Source organism: Equus caballus, chromosome 15 (genome assembly GCF_041296265.1).
Source record: "Equus caballus isolate H_3958 breed thoroughbred chromosome 15, TB-T2T, whole genome shotgun sequence".
Classification (NCBI taxonomy): Eukaryota; Metazoa; Chordata; class Mammalia; order Perissodactyla; family Equidae; genus Equus; species Equus caballus.
The window spans coordinates 21,211,036-21,227,814 of NC_091698.1; the positions used below are offsets into that span (position 1 = coordinate 21,211,036).

General features: G+C 36.5%; 1 long non-coding RNA gene across 1 annotated transcript in view; it reads right to left on the reverse strand.

Annotated features, from left to right (window-relative positions):
• LOC138917740 (uncharacterized) overlaps positions 1-16,779 on the reverse strand; it is a 220,417-nt gene that overhangs the window by 29,592 nt on the left and 174,046 nt on the right. Inside the window, exon 2 of the long non-coding RNA XR_011426182.1 lies at positions 6,060-6,176. This is a non-coding gene — a long non-coding RNA (uncharacterized lncRNA). The remainder of the gene's footprint in view (positions 1-6,059; positions 6,177-16,779) is intronic.

The window sequence follows — 16,779 nt, forward strand, 5'->3', positions numbered from 1 at the left end:
GCTACCTCAGCTCTCTTTTAATTATTATTGAAATTGAATATCTTTTTCCATCCTTTCACTTTGAGATTATCTGTGTCTTAGATCTAAAGTCAGTTTCTTGAAGACAGCTTATAATTGGACCATATTTTCCATCCATTCTGCCAATCTATGATTTTTGATTGAAGAGTTTATTCCATTTATGTGTAAAGTAAGTACTTATAAGGAAGGGCTTCTGCCATTTGCTATTTGTTTTCTGTATGTCTTCTACCTTTTTTAGCCTTGATTTCCTCCATTACTGATTCTTTTGTGTTTAGTGGATTTTTTGTAGTGACATATTTTGTTCTATTTTTATTTCCTTTTGGGTATGTTCTATAGCTGTTTTATTTGTGGTTGTCATGAGGATTACATACAACATCCTAAAGTTATAACTATTTAATTTGAATTAATACCAAGTTAACCTCAATTTCATACATAACTCTACACCTAAAAGTTCCAGCATCCTCTTATAGTATTGATGTCACAAATTATGTATTTATATGTCATGTGACTAACAACATAGATTTATAATTATTTTTTATATCTTTGTCTTTTAAATCCTGTAGAAAATTAAAAGTTTGAGTTACAAACCAAAGTCATAATAATATTGGCTTTTTCGCTTGCGCGTAAATGTACCTTTACCAGAGAACTTTACATCTTCATACTGCTTCAAGTTACCATCTACTCTTTTTCACTGCAACCCAAAGGACTCCTTTTAGCACTTCTTGTAGAGCTGGTCTCATAGTAATGAACAACCTCAGCTTTTTTTTTTTTTTAATCTGGGGATGTCTTAATTTCTCCCTCATTTTTGCAGGACAGTTTTTCCAGATACAGAATTCTCAATTGAGAGGCTTTTTTTCTTTTTCTCTTTCAGCGCTTTAAATATATCATCCCACGCCTGCTTACTTCCAGGTTTCTGATGAACAATTGGCTGATAATCCTACTAAGGATCCCTTATACATGTCAAATCACTTCTCTATTACTGCATTTAAGATTCTATATTGTCTTCAGCTTTCAACAGTTTGATTGTAATTTGTCTCAGTTAGGTTCTCTTTGGGTTTATTCTACTTGGAATTCATTGAGTTTATTTGATTTGTAGATTCATATCTTTGTTCCTGTTTGAGAAGAATGTGGTCATAGTTTTTAAGCTAGGATGAATTTTTTGTTTGTTGTTTTTTTTTTTGCTGGGAAAGATTTACCCTGGGCTAGCATCTATTGCCAATCTTCCTCCCTCGCTCTTTTTTTTTTCTCCCCAAAGCCCCAGTACATAGTTGCATATTCTAGCTGTAAGTCTTTCTAGTTCTTCTATGTGAGCCGCCACCACAGCATGGCTACTGACAGATGAGTGGTGTGGTTCTGTGCCCAGGAACTGAACTCAGGCTGCCAAAGCAGCGCACACCAAACTTTAACCACTAGGCCATCAGGGCTGGTTCCATAGTTTTTTCAAATAATCTTTTTTCTCCTTTCTTTCTCCCTTCTTCTGGTTCTCCTATTTTGTATGTTAGTCAGCTTGATGGTTTCCCACAATTCCCTTATGCTCTGTTCACTTTTGTTCATTCTTTTTTCTTTTCTGCACATTAGATTCAATAACTTTAATAGTCCTATCTTCAAGTTTGCCAGTTCTTTTGCATATTTGCTGTTGAACCCTTCTAGTAAAGTTTTTATTTCAGTTACTGTACTTTTCAGCTGCAGAATTTCTGTGTGGTCTCTTTTTATAATTTCTATCTGTTTGTTGAAATTCTCATTTTGTTCATATATCATGTTCTGGATTTCCTTTGTTCTTTGTCCACGTTTTCCCTTATCTGTTTGAGCATATTTAAGCTAGTTGTTTCAAAGTTTTTGTTTATTAAGTCCGGTATCTGGGCTACCTTAGGGACAATCAATTATTTTGTTCCCTTGAATGAACCAAAATCTGTTTGTTTGTATGCTTTGTGATTTTTTTTGTTGAAAATTGGTATTTGATTTTTATAATGTTGTAACTCAGATTGTCTCCATTCCCTAGAGTTTTCTGTTTTTTGTTTGTTGTTATTGTTGTTTTGATTATTGATGACTATTGTAGTCCATTTTGGGGGAAACTTTTCCAAACTATTTTTTAAACGACTATTCCTTGATGTGCGTCTTCACTGCCTCTGTTCCTTTAGCTGCGTTCAGCAAATGTTTTGACAGAGATTTCCTTGAATTCCAGGATCTGAAAGAGACAAATGAACACACATGCACACACGAAAAGAGGACAATACCTCTCACAGTGTTTACAGACTAGCTCTATGTGGATATATTCCTTCACGATTAACTAGGCTTGCTATGAGCCTAGAGATCAGCTGAGCTTAAGTTCTTTTCTGGAATTTTGAGCATGTGTCTTGCCTGATCACACACATGACTTTCTAAACTCTGCTGTACATGCGATTGCTTTTGCCTGTCCTAATTTCCCAAAGATTCTTACCTCAGTTTTGCCTCTGGGCTTTAGTCAGCATATTGTAGATCTCCTCCCAGAATCTCCTGCTCTAGGCGTCTGTGGAGTTGTGGTCCACTTGTAGCTTTTACGAGCAAAGCTGGTTGCTTTTCCTACCTATATTCTAAGCTTTGTGAGATAGAGATGAGTAAGTCAGTTATTCAAGTACCCCCCACCCAGGTTAGAATGAAGATACAGAGTAATTTGCAAATAAGATCTGCTCTGCTTCCTTCAGTCCAAGGAGAGGAATTGGTAACCAGGCTTCCATTGCTGAAGATCAAAACTGCTGTGTGCTGGGGAGAGGTGAGGGAATGGAGAGCAAAAATATTGCAAAACTTTCTTAACATTTTGAAGATGGCTTTTTCTTGATTGAACATTTGCTTGATTGTTGTAAACCTTTGATTGCATTCCAGAGCTCCTACAATGTTAGTTCACGCGCTTTCTGGTTGTTTTTGTTTGTTTCTGTTTGGGGAACAAGCGCATGGAGTTTCCTAGTCAATGATTTTGCTGACATCACTCTCCCAATAATTCATGTTTTGACATGTCTAGAAACCTTTTATTTATTCCCTTGTTATCTTCTGAGACCTCTAAGAGAGGCCCAACATCTCCATAATCAAGTTCAACATTTCATGGCCATTTCTTTTTGTTTTTCATTGTTACTAGCCGTTTCCAGTGATTACCTAAAGTTATTTATAAGTTGCCAATCTTTAAACTTCAACAACTATGGAATAAGTTCATTAGTTTGTCTTTCCATAAACACATTTTTGATGGGCATTTCCTGGGACTAAGGATGTAAGTATTCTTTCACTATTTATTAATTGAGTTCAGGTAATATACCGGTGGGATTTTATGTGGTTCTCTCTAAATTCTGATTTTTTCCCCCATAACCTGCTATTCTTTTGCTGTGATTTCCATTCCAACTTTTATTTCTCTAATTATTTTAAGCATTATTTTATACTCATTTATAGAATATGATATTAATTTTGGTATTTGAGTATATCAAGTCTCCTATTTGTTGCATCTGCTGGTTCTCTCACTGCTGGTACCTTTCCTTATGTAGTTTGTATCTTTAAATCATGAGCTCATCCTTAGCAGCACTATTTTTTCACAGATTAACTGGATATCCTGAGTCGTGGAATTTTATTATAGACACTTTTGTCTTTGCTTCTTCTGGATCTCTTGGGATATACAGCTTAAAATACCCACATGCAAAGCATCTCAAGTTAAAATGAATTCCAGCCCCACCAACTGAGTGTGGCATAGATTTAGCATTTTTATTTCTCATAGAAAACATTTTCACATCAAAGATTTGAAAGAGAAAAGCTTATTTTCTTCTACTATGTGATGGTGGAGTGGATATTTTATTTGCCCTTTTTATGAAGTGGACAAAACTTCTGAAATCCTAATTTTATGCAGGAGGTCTCATTTGCAAATCCCTACAATTTTTTTCAACCGAATGAAGTTCCAATGTTTTTTCTTGTTTTCTCTTCATTTCTCAAGTTTCAATTTCTATTCCAAACAGTTGAAGGGCATTTCCCATGAGAAGTCTTTTCATTTCATTGATTAATTACATCTCACAAAAAGCAAAAAATTTGTATACACTCCAGACATAGTTGAATAATGTCAGACTAGAACAGTCAGCAAATCTTCACTTTGTGCAATTTCAGAGATTTTATCCAAAGCTAATGAATGAATACAATTCATTTTTAAAATGAATCAGGCAGACAAATATGCATTATTTAAAGTAATACTTTATATCTAGATACATCTTAGCTAATACACAAATAATTATATTATTTAATATTATTACTTTATGATTTACCTTACTGGCCATGCACATCTATACACAGAGATGTTTAGAAAAGGTTATGAGCGAAGGGCTTCTTCAAAGTTTTCCTAAACTCTTTTATCCCTTATTCTCACTGAAAGGAGTAATATGTCTCCAAAAATTAGGACCTCTTTTCCATGTATTCCATTTACTGAAACTACTTGGACATTTCATTTTATTTTTCTACTTAGTGTCCTGTGATATCGTACAGCATCAAATATTTATTTTAACCAGGAACGTTTGTGTGTGTGTAGCTCTGTCTGTTTCTATCTCCCTTTCTATATACATGGATAGCACAAGTGACAAATATTGACCATCACTTTTAAACCTATATGTCCTACATTGCACATTTCTCCTTGTATGAGGATAGTAGGGAATTATTTTGTGGCCATTAAAATTATTGTAACATCCACATAAAGGACCTTACATGAAGTTCCAGGAGATGTTATCTGCATATGTAGGATTTTACCTCACAGAAGTTCCACGTGCTATCAGCCATCTATTTTGATTCCCTTCCTGGTGATTATACCGTTGGATAGCTCAATGGTAGAAAATGGTATAATTATATCTTTGTGATTTCCCTTTACCAAATTTAATTGAAATCTCCATTTTGTTGATATTTAAAGTTGCTAAGCCTCTGATTGAATGTTGTAGAAAAAAACTACAATTGCTGAATTTGTCGTTGCTAAGAACACATCAACCAGCTTAATTAAATAACTCATGGTAAGTATTCAATAAACGTGTGTGTGTGTGTGTCTGAGTTTATCAAGATTCTTCTTTCTTGTTCACATGCCCAGTGTAAATGGCTCTTGGGATTGTGTAATTTTCTATAAGTCAATATTGCCAATACTGAATGGTTTTCAGCTACAATTGGTACAGGACTTTTTCTGAGACAGACCTTCTTTCCCATTTCTTTTAGTTGGGAGAAATGAACCTAGGGGTAAGTAAAGGACAGAGGAATACTGGTTTAATTCTAGGGGCATGACAAGTAGGGCCAAGGGGTTTCACACAAATGTGACCTGTTCTCATTGCATTTTTTTCTGACTCTGAGTTTTTGTCACACTTGTATATCACATAATCACATTTCACCAACTTTAATCATGCTCAAACCACACACACACACACACACACCCACCATTAAAAGTGTGGGTGCCTTTTCAGTACAGATAAGTACTGTGATGCTCCACATGTCACAATTCTTAAAATAGAGAATTACTTGGGACTCTAACTTTTTATTCTTTACCTTGCTCCTATCCTTCCTCCCCAAGGAATTTGAGAGACTACTTTTTAACATGGAGGCTCAGTAATGAATTTGAGTTGCCATTATTACAAACTTCTTTTTAAATGTGCTAAGGTAGTAAGACTCTTGACTACTGTTTGTGAGCAGGTTTTGGTGTGACTGATTTTGGGGTTTATCTTACAGTTTATGGCATCCCTTCCTGAGCTTCAAGCAGGATTCTGCCATTATGCACCAAACGAAAGATTTTATTCTTTTAGAATAAATATGATTTTACACTAAGGGGCTTTTTTCATCATAGTCTGTAGTTTAGGAGATTGAGGCCGGAGTAGATGCTGTCCAACACATGGGCTCTAGATGTGAGGATAGCAAAATAGTTTTGTTTCCAAAGAATTCTTTATGTAAACTGTAGCTTTGTAGATTTGGTTCTAGCTGGAACAATAGCCGAGGTAAGATAATTCGGCCTTTACAGCCAGGGTGGAAAGCTGAATCAGTCTGGCTCTTCATATTAGGCAATACATGAAACCCACCTGGGGATCTTGGGAAAGTCTGTTCCACACTCCCACTATGCTCCGTTTTGTTTTTCTTATCCCACTGCCAAACCTCCGTGAACTTCCAAGGACATTCAATCTCTCCAGTTTTCCCACCTGTAATGAAATATACAAGTGCAAGAGCCCCATTAAAAGAATTCAAGTACAATTGCTCTTGACCATTAAGTTTCAACCAGTTGAAAATCCGGTTAAGCGGTCTCATCAGAGCTGGTCACTGAACCACAAATCTGGAAGCAATTTTTTTTCCTCATAAATGCCATTCCGTATAGGCTCTTGGATGTTGTCAAATATAAATTATCAAAGGAAAACAAAGCAATAGCATGTGCTTGACAATGAATGTCCCGTGGGCTCATGTTATACCCACATGTCAATAAGAGAGCCTTTTATAGCAATGTTTCCATGGCTGGTCTTAGTCCATCATTTTCCCTAGCTGCACAGGACTTGAGCATGCTTCCACGGACACTGCCACACAATTACTAGAGTATAATTCCAATTGCATTGCTTTTTATATTTTTAAGCAAAGTTGGAAATCAGAAATACAACCTATGAGGCCAGGTTTATGTTCATACAGACTTTTAAAAGTGTAAGGTTTCAGGAATGGTTTTACAGGAATCATTAACTTTTTAAAAGGCACCAGTTTCCTTCTGTCATTAATGATATGCGTAACAGTTTAATGTAATGCTACTTTTAATTATCACAGCCCTTTCTTTTAAATATCAAATTTCCCTCTCTAAACTGTCCTGCACTCTCTTTAGAGTCTCATCTGTCACTGGAAATGCCATCACTTTATTCCTTTTTTAGTTGCACTGACAGGCCCACTCTTATCCCAAGCTTTATCTCTTTTTCCATCCTTTATTGTACTACAAAGATCCCTTTTTCATAGTTTACAGCTGTATCCGCTTTCCACACGTGGCAAATGATTGCCTCGGTAAAGGTATTTTCTGTTTCAATCTTACATTTTCCCAAGGGAGAACAAAAGGGACAAGCTTTCTGGAGTTGGTTTCACTGAGAAAATTGTTTAGAATTGCCTCATTCCTCAGCAGATTAACGAATGCATACAATCCCAGCTTAAGTGCTATTGTACTGCACAATTTGTCCATTATACTTTGTCCTTTCCATTTAGAAAACCCCTCACCAATTAAAGTAATACAGCCTTCCAATACCTGCTCCCAATTAAATCTGAGCTGTATTACCTGCCCCGATGCAGCTGGTCACAGATTCCTACCACTTACTCTCATTCATTAGGCCTGTTCATTATCAAGGGGATGGTGGCAGGAATTCAAGCCACTGCCTTTCTTTTTGGGCTCACCAAAATTATCAGCTTTGCACCCAAGGCCCCAATAAGGACAGGATTAAGTAGAAGGAGAAGGAATTCATACAGTAGCAAACTTGCATTGTTTCTGCTCTGCTCATGTCCTCTCTACCTCAACACATCAAAAAGATACAGTACAGGTACAAAAGAACACTCATCTTAATTAAAGGATCACATTGCCCTCCCTTTCCAGCCTGAAGCGTACCCCCAGCTTTGTTCCTCTGTCTTTACTGCCCTCCCCCTTCAAGTCCTTTCTCCAAGACCACAGTGAGACCCACAAAGAAAGCCTCTGAAAGTGACCAAGAAGCCCACTTACTGAGAGCTTTGCCATTTAAGAGCAGGGTTTTCTAGCTTCAGGCTGGACTCCATTTTTGAGAAGTGCTATTTTTCTATCCAAGGCTTAAAGCGACCCTGAGAAAGGAGGAGGGTGTGGAGGGAGGGGAGGTACTGGGAGCTGTGATTTAATTACTAATGTGGCATTATTGTGTTAGTGGAGTCTCCCCAATAAATTTAATCTATTAAGAACAATAAACAAAAATATACAACCAACACTCTACTTTCATTTTGAAGAAGGAAATACAGCTTTCCCAATACTCCTTGGGAACTCCTGCAGTTTTCTGTCATGAATGTTGACCAGAAAAAAAAAAATCAGTAGGGGGACATGCCACAGATGGAAAAAGATCACAGATTAAAGAGGGGAAGTGTATTAAAAAGCACTAGAGAGAAAACACAAACTAGCTGCCGGGGTAGCAAAAGTCAGGTCTTGAGACTATGGGGCAAAGCAAAAATTATGAAGTGCTGAACAAGAAGTGCTCCCTCAGCCCCGAAGACACCAAACCTGAGAGGTGACTCCAGCATGGGTGGCCCTTGAGGGCAGGAGGGTTTCACTTTCATAGGAGGACTCAGAGCAAATCCCACCCATCTTGACTGGAGAGAAGAGAGTGAGGTCCTGCACCAAAATGTCCCTTTAAAAAGCATTTAATTAAGAGATGGAATTAATATATAGCCTCTCCTGAATTCGTGCATAACCACTCATCCTTTAGTAACATTTTTAAAGGGACTTCAACCACCTCGTGCCTGTAATGAGCAGGCACCGTGGGGAAATCCTGATCCTAGAAAAACTCTGGACATTCACAAAGGAGCAGATATATGGTGGGTGGATAATCAGTGAAAATCCATCCTAAGCAATCTTGGGATCAATTTTAAGTCTTTATTGTATACATACAAATCTTATCAATGAACAGCACCGTATGCATATCCATGGCTTTTTTTTTTCTTAAGGGGGGAGGTTGTATATTAATGTTTTCCTCTCAATTAACTTCTAGGCAATTTTCCCAGCTAAATGCATAACATCTTTGGCAAGATGCCAAACAAAACCTTAAGACCCAACACTAAATTCTGCACTTATACAGGCAGCTTAGATTTTCACGCGGTGAACTGGAAGAATGCCAGCAACTCCCACTATAAACTCAGCAGTGGGAAAGCTATATATTTTTTTATCAAGAAACTCTACTTTAGATTTCCAAGACCACTTGAAAATTGTACTATTTTAATGTGCCTTTTAGACAAAATAAAAGAAAGATTTAACCTGCTATTAAATTAACCCAATTAGCTATTTATTCCATGTAACCCTACACTTTGGATGATGTTAAATCAAATAAACTGGCAGCCAATGAATTTTTTTAGTAAATTATGGAAATTACGAGATGCATTCTAGACAATAAGTTCTTGTGTCTTTTTCCTTATCCGTTTCATTCTGACAAGATTATCAGAATACTTATCTTTTTTCTAATTTCTTTTTTTATATACAAAATGGAGTTACACAGGATACAATGGGGCTGAGGGGCTGAGGAGTAGAGGCTGGGGGAATTAACAAGTAAAGGAAAACTAATCAAATAGAAATTTACACAACAGTCATTCTTTAGAAGGCGTGCCATCAATCCTTCAAACTTTGCTTTTTGGTGTGCTTTTACTTGTACATTCCATTCAACACATGTGTTCTTCCAATAATGTAGTACTTTTCAAAGGACTAACTGTGGTCAGGCTGCTTTGGATCTCAGTCAAGCTTTGTTGATGTTAAATTTAGAACGAAACTCTACGAGTTTGAGTTCATGTCCAGTGGGATCTACAAGTTGAGGTAAAAAACACTTTTGAGAACTTGTATAGTGTCTGATAAACCTCTTTCAGCACTAAAAAGCTTTTGGAAAACAACATTTTGACGATAAAGAGGCAGTGAACCTGAAACATATGGATTAAGTTTCCCCTGAAATACTCAGGGGTTTAAAAATTAAGGGGAAAGTGCTTGGCCAAACAAATTTTGCCGAACCAAAAAAATTTGCAAGACACTCCAACATAGTTTGCCAAACCCGAAGTACTGATGAGCTTTCTTTCCTTAATATTGACCATTACTATTATGTTTTTCAAATTTTTGCTTGACAAATCTGGAGTTTTAAGCACATCTGGAATGGGTTCAGAGAACAGCAGTTCACATCAAAGTGATTTTGCAATTTCAAAAACAAATCATAAATCACAACCAAACAACACTGTGAATTTGTCCACAAAAATTCGAGAGCCAGGATAGTTTGGCCATGTACTGGCACAGAGTTGCACCCATGGCAGGGGTGCCCCATGTCTGCTAAGCAGGCAAGGGGCCCTCAAAGATGGGAAGACTCTAGTTATAGAAGAAGTGAGAGCAAAGGCACCACTTATACAATGGCCTATGGCACCAGCTTGAACCAAACAGACATAAGACAGATGGTAGGCACTACTAGAGGGTCCAATATAAAAATGTGCAGAAAGGTGACTTCCTAGGTCACCTCATTAAACTTTGTCACTTAAAGGCTTTGAAATCTGCCTAAGAAGTTACTAAGAAGCTCTTGATCCCAAAAGAATTCTTAATGTTTATTTTTTGGTTTGGAATTGACACAGTGGCTACTACTGCCTATTTGACCTCTAAGTTTTAGTGGCAACAAGGGTCTCTTATTCCACAAAATAACATGACAGAACGTAAGGGTGAAATAAACTGTCTCAACCATTTTTTTCGCTCTTTTCCTATATTTGTCATCTGTATTCTCAAATCATGGTTGGAAGAAGGCAGATTCGGTGCTGTGTATGGCAGATCCGATATTGGAAGAACCAGAATGAGCATGGACCCTAAAACTAGGGACACCAGAGGCAAAGTAGAAACAAAAAAGAAAGAAAGATGGGACAATGAAAGAACAAACAGAACAAAAAAAGGAGGGAAGGTAGGAGGAAGATAGACACTCAGCAGACATATAGTATTAAGAGAAAGGAGACTATAGCCAAAGTGATGAACACTTGCTATACACGTTGTCACAAGTAATTTATTTGCCATTGATTTATTTCAGCTTTTAACTACCATTCTTCAAGCAAGTCAATTACAGTTGCATGTGATATGATGGTGGGAGAGGTGGTGGTAATGGTGGTGATAAGACAGGTCAGCATTCAGAAACTGGAAAACTGTCTCTAAGAAAGAAGTGACAGTTTGATGTGAAAAACTCCCTTTAAATATTTCAGGAGAGACGTAAGAGTCATTTGACATGTAAAGATACAGTAGCAGTTAACTGGTTGACTATGGAGAGCGATATTTTTTTAAAAAATGTATTTGTGCTGCTGAAACTTCACAAAATCCCTGAAAAACACTGGAGGTATTTATAAAGTTCGCTGTGTTGTATACAGTCTATTCGACATGGGCAACCTTTGTGTCCACAGAATATTGTCACTACAATAAAAGATCTTATATTATTGATAGAATAGTAAATTAACTTCTGTTTGAAACTCTTGGAAAAATGGAAGAGACTTGATTTTATTAGTGGACGAATTTCTTAAATATGTATTAATGAGTCAACTGGCAATTGAGAAATAGCTTAACACATCATTTTTTCCATCTCCTAACTAGAAAAATTTCTTTTTTCTTCCATAAGGGCAGTCTAGAAGATTGGGCATGATTCATACTGCATCTTATTACCCCCCCCTTAATTTGTGTCTATTTATATAAAAATTAGCATAATTTGACTTAAAACTTCTATTACTTTGTAAAAGAGTTATTTCACATATTTCTCACCACAAGTAGCAGCAGGCTCTTAGAAAGAATTTTCTGCTGGGAAGGAGTAATCTGTGCTTGTGTTTATATATAACTTGACTCTAACCTGTACAATCCAAAATTGCAGGGAGACAGGCTAGAAAAAAACTATATTCCCTCAGGATTCTTTGTAAGGATTTTTAAAAATATTATTTATTTAAAAAAAAACCAAAAAAGTAATCTGATTTTAAGCTCATTCACTTCTATTTAAAATGCATTTTAAAAGACCCACATCAAGTTTGTTTTAGAAGTATAGCAGAGCCTGCCTGCCCTCTGAGAAGGAGCCATCCTTAGGAATCGAATGTGCCAGCTTCCACCTAGCACAGCACGTATAGTAAAGTTACATGCGGCAGAGCACTGCAGTGTGCATGTCTTTGTCCGGGCTGTGAATCGCTAGAAATCAGGGTTTATCTTTATTAGGAATAAAAGCTGTTTCACAACACCTAAATAAATAAATAAATAAAACCTGGAAGTTGTTCAAGTCTGGAATCAGTGTCAGAATCCCAGGTGGGGAGGCTATGTCAGAAAGCCAAAATCAGAATTTCTGATAAAGGTAAATGAAGGATGACATGTAGTTCCCAAATCCAGCCACCATCAGAAACTAGAGAGGAGGTGCTACCTAACCTTGACTCAGAATCGAAAATCAGGGTCACCAGGAACATGAAGGGGTAAGCCAGGAAGTCCACACGGGTCAGGACATGGGGACAGCACACGGCCAATGAGCAGCCCAGGGCTTCTCAGGCCTTTGAGAGAGAGAGGGGAAAAAAGAGGCAAGGCTGGAGATAAAAGGCAGCTGGGAAGCCAGGACTGGGGGTGGGGTCAACAGGTTACTGTGCCCTCATCAGTCAAGGTCCACACCTGGCAGCCAGGCCCTGGACCCTGGCAGGCTTCAACTAAAGGGGAAAAAACCTTCTACAGTTACTGGAGTAGTAAATAATATAGATCTGGACATACAGATCTGTTTACCCAGCTATTTGTTTATTCAGTAACTAGTCATTATTAAAAGGCTACTAACTACAAGGAAAATGCTACTTGCGTCTATGAGGCAATTTATTTGTGTACAAAATTACCTCTGAAAAACAAAGATTTCTTTGAACTGAGAAGAAAAGATGATTGTAAAATATGCATTACTTTAAGACCTTGTTCTCCTGTCTTTGTACTGATCTTTCTGCTCTTTTATTGATTCATGTCTCAGTGTCCAAATATAATCTTGTCTTTTTCAGCAGAGTTCAAAGCAGAGGAGATGTTATCTCCTCAGTTTTCATAATTTCCATATGATTCACCATCTGGCTCTCCCCTCTCTCTGCAGCATCGTTCCCCACTGTACCAGGGCTCCACTTACCGCACATCCCAGACACACCTGTAGCTCCTTCCCCACCTCTGAACCTCACGTGTTCTTCTCTCAGCTGGACATCTCTTCTCACCCAACCACATGTTCAGTCTGTGCTAGGAATTGACAGAATAATAAGGTGACCTCTGGAGCTTGCCTGTTACTAACAGCACCCATCTTAGTCCACCAAGACTCACTTCTGCCTCCCTACGGGAAATCTACTCTGCTTCCTCACTTTGAATTTGTCACTTTTTTCTAAGGGCCACCACAGGAAAACAATGTATCCTTAGCATGATTTCACTAGAGTCAGTAGTATTCTCATTAATTATTTGCAAGTCTCACCACTAGGGGATAAAGCACGCTCACTGAGTCTTATTCAGCACCGCACCGGCACCAGGGCTCTGCACATTGTAGTTACTCATTTTCATTAGCTCTCGGTTAAATGAATGGTTGGTGGCTAGATGGATGGATAACTATTTGGATAAGGGCAGTTGAATCTCCTGCGTTTTTTGTCTCTTGAATTCACGGTACACTGTCCATCACTGTTCCAGACAACAACTGTGCATTGCTTTCCTGTTTCGATCTGGAATTAATGACTTTTTAATTTAAACAGTACTTCTCTATCAAACAACAAATAGGATAATTCCTCCTGTGTTTTGTCATAGATAGAACTACTCACTGTAAACATTACCGGCTATATCACAGTTTTCTGTTACTGCCCTAAGCTTTTATATAGAGTAACGGTGTATATTTGTTACTCTAACAGTAAAGTATTAATTTAATAACTAACAAAGGCGTAACTGTGAAAAGAAGGTCTGAATTATAGTTGGATGTACTTTTATATGTTTAAGAAAAATATATTTGTATAAAAGGGTCAATTAAGCATTAATGTCGAAGGATATAGCAATGATTAATTAATATTTTAGATAAATATGTCTCCAATTTGTTTTGGTTAAACAAAATCGCTGAACCCGAATTATCAATTCGTATCTCTTTAACTTTCTTTTAGAGATATTTCAAAATGAATACATTTAAAATCATATACAGTTGATATTCATATTTTAGTAGATCCTATGTGGAAAATGGAAGTTTGCTCTATCATGTTTTGACAATTTAAAAAATTCATTTCTTCATCCAAAAAATCCTTGATACAGTAGACTGATTCTGGCACAGGTATCATAATTCAGAAATGTGTAAAAAAATGCTCAGAGAAAGGCATATCTAATATCTCCGTCCTAACACGTTGCTATAGATATAGTATCCCCCGGCTCATTATAGCAGACCCTATGCTATAATTATATTACACACATTTTAAATTATCATCATAATTTAAGTCTGCAATTTTGTTTGGGGCTTAGATTTTCCATATTTGTTCTCACATGTGAATCATTTAAATTGTTGAAGTGGAATCTGTTTAGCTGTTTTGAATTATATGAATGAAAGAAAAAATACTTTCTCTTGAAAGCAAATTAAGATATTTGGGGATTCAAGTGAGACTGTCTGAATTTATAAGCCTGAAAATTTTGGAGTCAATATGAATTTAAAAATATTTCCTAATTTCCCTCAAACACATTTAAAATTACAAATAAATTAACTCTTTGATATAAATCAGATGAAATTATCAATTTATATAGTCATTTTAATTTTACTATACCAAGACCATTGAAGCTAAAATTAACATCATAAATTATTAAATAATTTTAGACTGTTTTTGGTTATTACACTATTTTGGTGTGTGCAAGTACATGATTTTTTAAAAAAATTTAACATTTGGCGTATGACATTCAGAGGTACAAATTAAATAGCTCTCTATTACTGTTCCATTTATGTTCGGTGTATAAATATATAAAAATGCAAAAGTCAAAATTTACTGATCATTAATTTACCCTGAACAAATTCAGTGTTCGTTACTGCTAGTGGAGCTTTTAATTGGAGGCCTGGATCCATCGGTCCTTTAGACCATGCGTTTATGTATTTATACTTTGTGAAGAAACTTGGCAAAAATTCTGAATAAACAGAAAAGATTTAGGTTAAGGTTTTAAGGAATGGAGATTTCTATCATCCTTTCTAGAAATGACTTAAAATACAGGCTTTCAAATATTTTTAAAAATCACTTAGTCCATGTCTACAGTCACCTTACTACATGTTTTTCATTTCATGATACAACAATTCTCGTATTGTGTTTTCCCTTACACGTTTACCTTTGGAAGTCAGCAGAGAGACATAGTGATCCCCCCGAATTTTCGCTCTTGACAATATAAGTATTTCAGGTCATAATAAAACTCGCATATTAAAATTTGCTCTCCTGACATTTATTAACAACAGCAACAACAAAGGGGCACTTGTTTACAAATCTTCGAAGACTCACAGTAGCAGCCGAATCTTTCAGGTTCTCTAGGTCTTCAGCGTTCCCTTGTCCTACCTAGACCAAGTCAGGCGAAGGTGGCTGAAACAGCTCCTCAAACACTGGCCAGAGGCCCCAGGGGGAGCTGGGGCTGCAGCTGCGCTGTACACTTGGGAAAGGGAAGAGGCAAGAAGAGGCAGCCTGGATAGGACTGCGGAGACAAGATCTTAACGTTTGGCATCCTGTACTCACTGCTTAATCTTCTTTTCTGTATTATTGAAGAAACTTCATTAAATGTCTGATAGACAATAGGACACATTTCTCTTTCTTGAGCACTCCAAATAGCAGGAAGCCCATAGAGCTTTTATTATTGTTAATGAAAGAGGAATGAACGCGCTGTCATGAGAGCTCTAACATCAATGCCCATTCAAAAAATCCTCTAACCCAAATAGAAGGAGATTTCTCAGGTACAGCGGGCCAGCATTATTTGGAAAGACTTTATACATTGCATGTCATAACAGAGATTCAAATACACCTTATGAAGCAATTAATTTAGATTTAAAATTAGAATTCTGAAGGTCCGTTAATCTTAGGCAAGTTGCACAGATAGTAAGTTTCCCTAACAACGTATATTACTGCATGACAACCTCACATAGAAATCAGACTGCCGTTTAAAATTTGAGCTCACTGGCTTTATTTTGAAATGCATTTGAGTACTACTATGGGTAAGTAAAGTTGCCATTTTGTTTTTGTTCTTAATGTTGCATTTCAACTAAATAACCTTCTAACCCTGGAGACTTTGCAATTTAAATGAATTCCACTGTGCAATCTTTTATAAAATAAAGAATATTTGTAGTGATTGTTAATTTCTAATTTACTATAAATTTTCTTATTTCCATTTACCAAGCTTCAAAATTTATCCTAATTTTCAATTTTAACTTAAATATATGTAACCTCGTTTGTTTTTTTAAATTGTTTTGAGATTACAGTGTTTATGAGATATATCACCAATGTTCCAACTGCTATTTAAGGATTAAAATGTGAACAAGCAGAAATTTTAATTTTTAAAAAAATTTTTTAACTGCAATTTTGTTAATCCCTTCACACTTTCCTGTGATCCATCTTTTCTTGATGAGACAGGAGTTGGCAGTGCTTTTGATTTGGTTAATTGTTTCCTCAAATTTTCATGATATTTCAGGCATTATTAGTATCTATGTGTAGAATGTGATAGTTGTCACTTATGTTTTGTCAATGAAAACTTTTTGCCTGTGTAATGGCTATGTTATGATAAAAAACAAGGGAGAATAATCAGCAAATTTAGTAATGTGGATATCATTTTTAGATTAAAGTCATTTGTGATTATAACACCCTGTAATTTAAATTTTTCTAGTGGTTGGTAAGGCAGGATAATCTAGAACAGATTTAGCTGGTGAAACTGAGAAACCGAATTTTTAATTTTCTTTAATTTTAATTACTCTGTATTTATATTTAAATACCAAGTGGTCTAGAGCCAGAGCACGTGCATTTGAAATCTGATTCCATCTGTTGCTGTATGATTGGAGGAAGTCATATTCCCTGAGCCCCAGTTCCTGTATCTGTGAAATGGGAGAA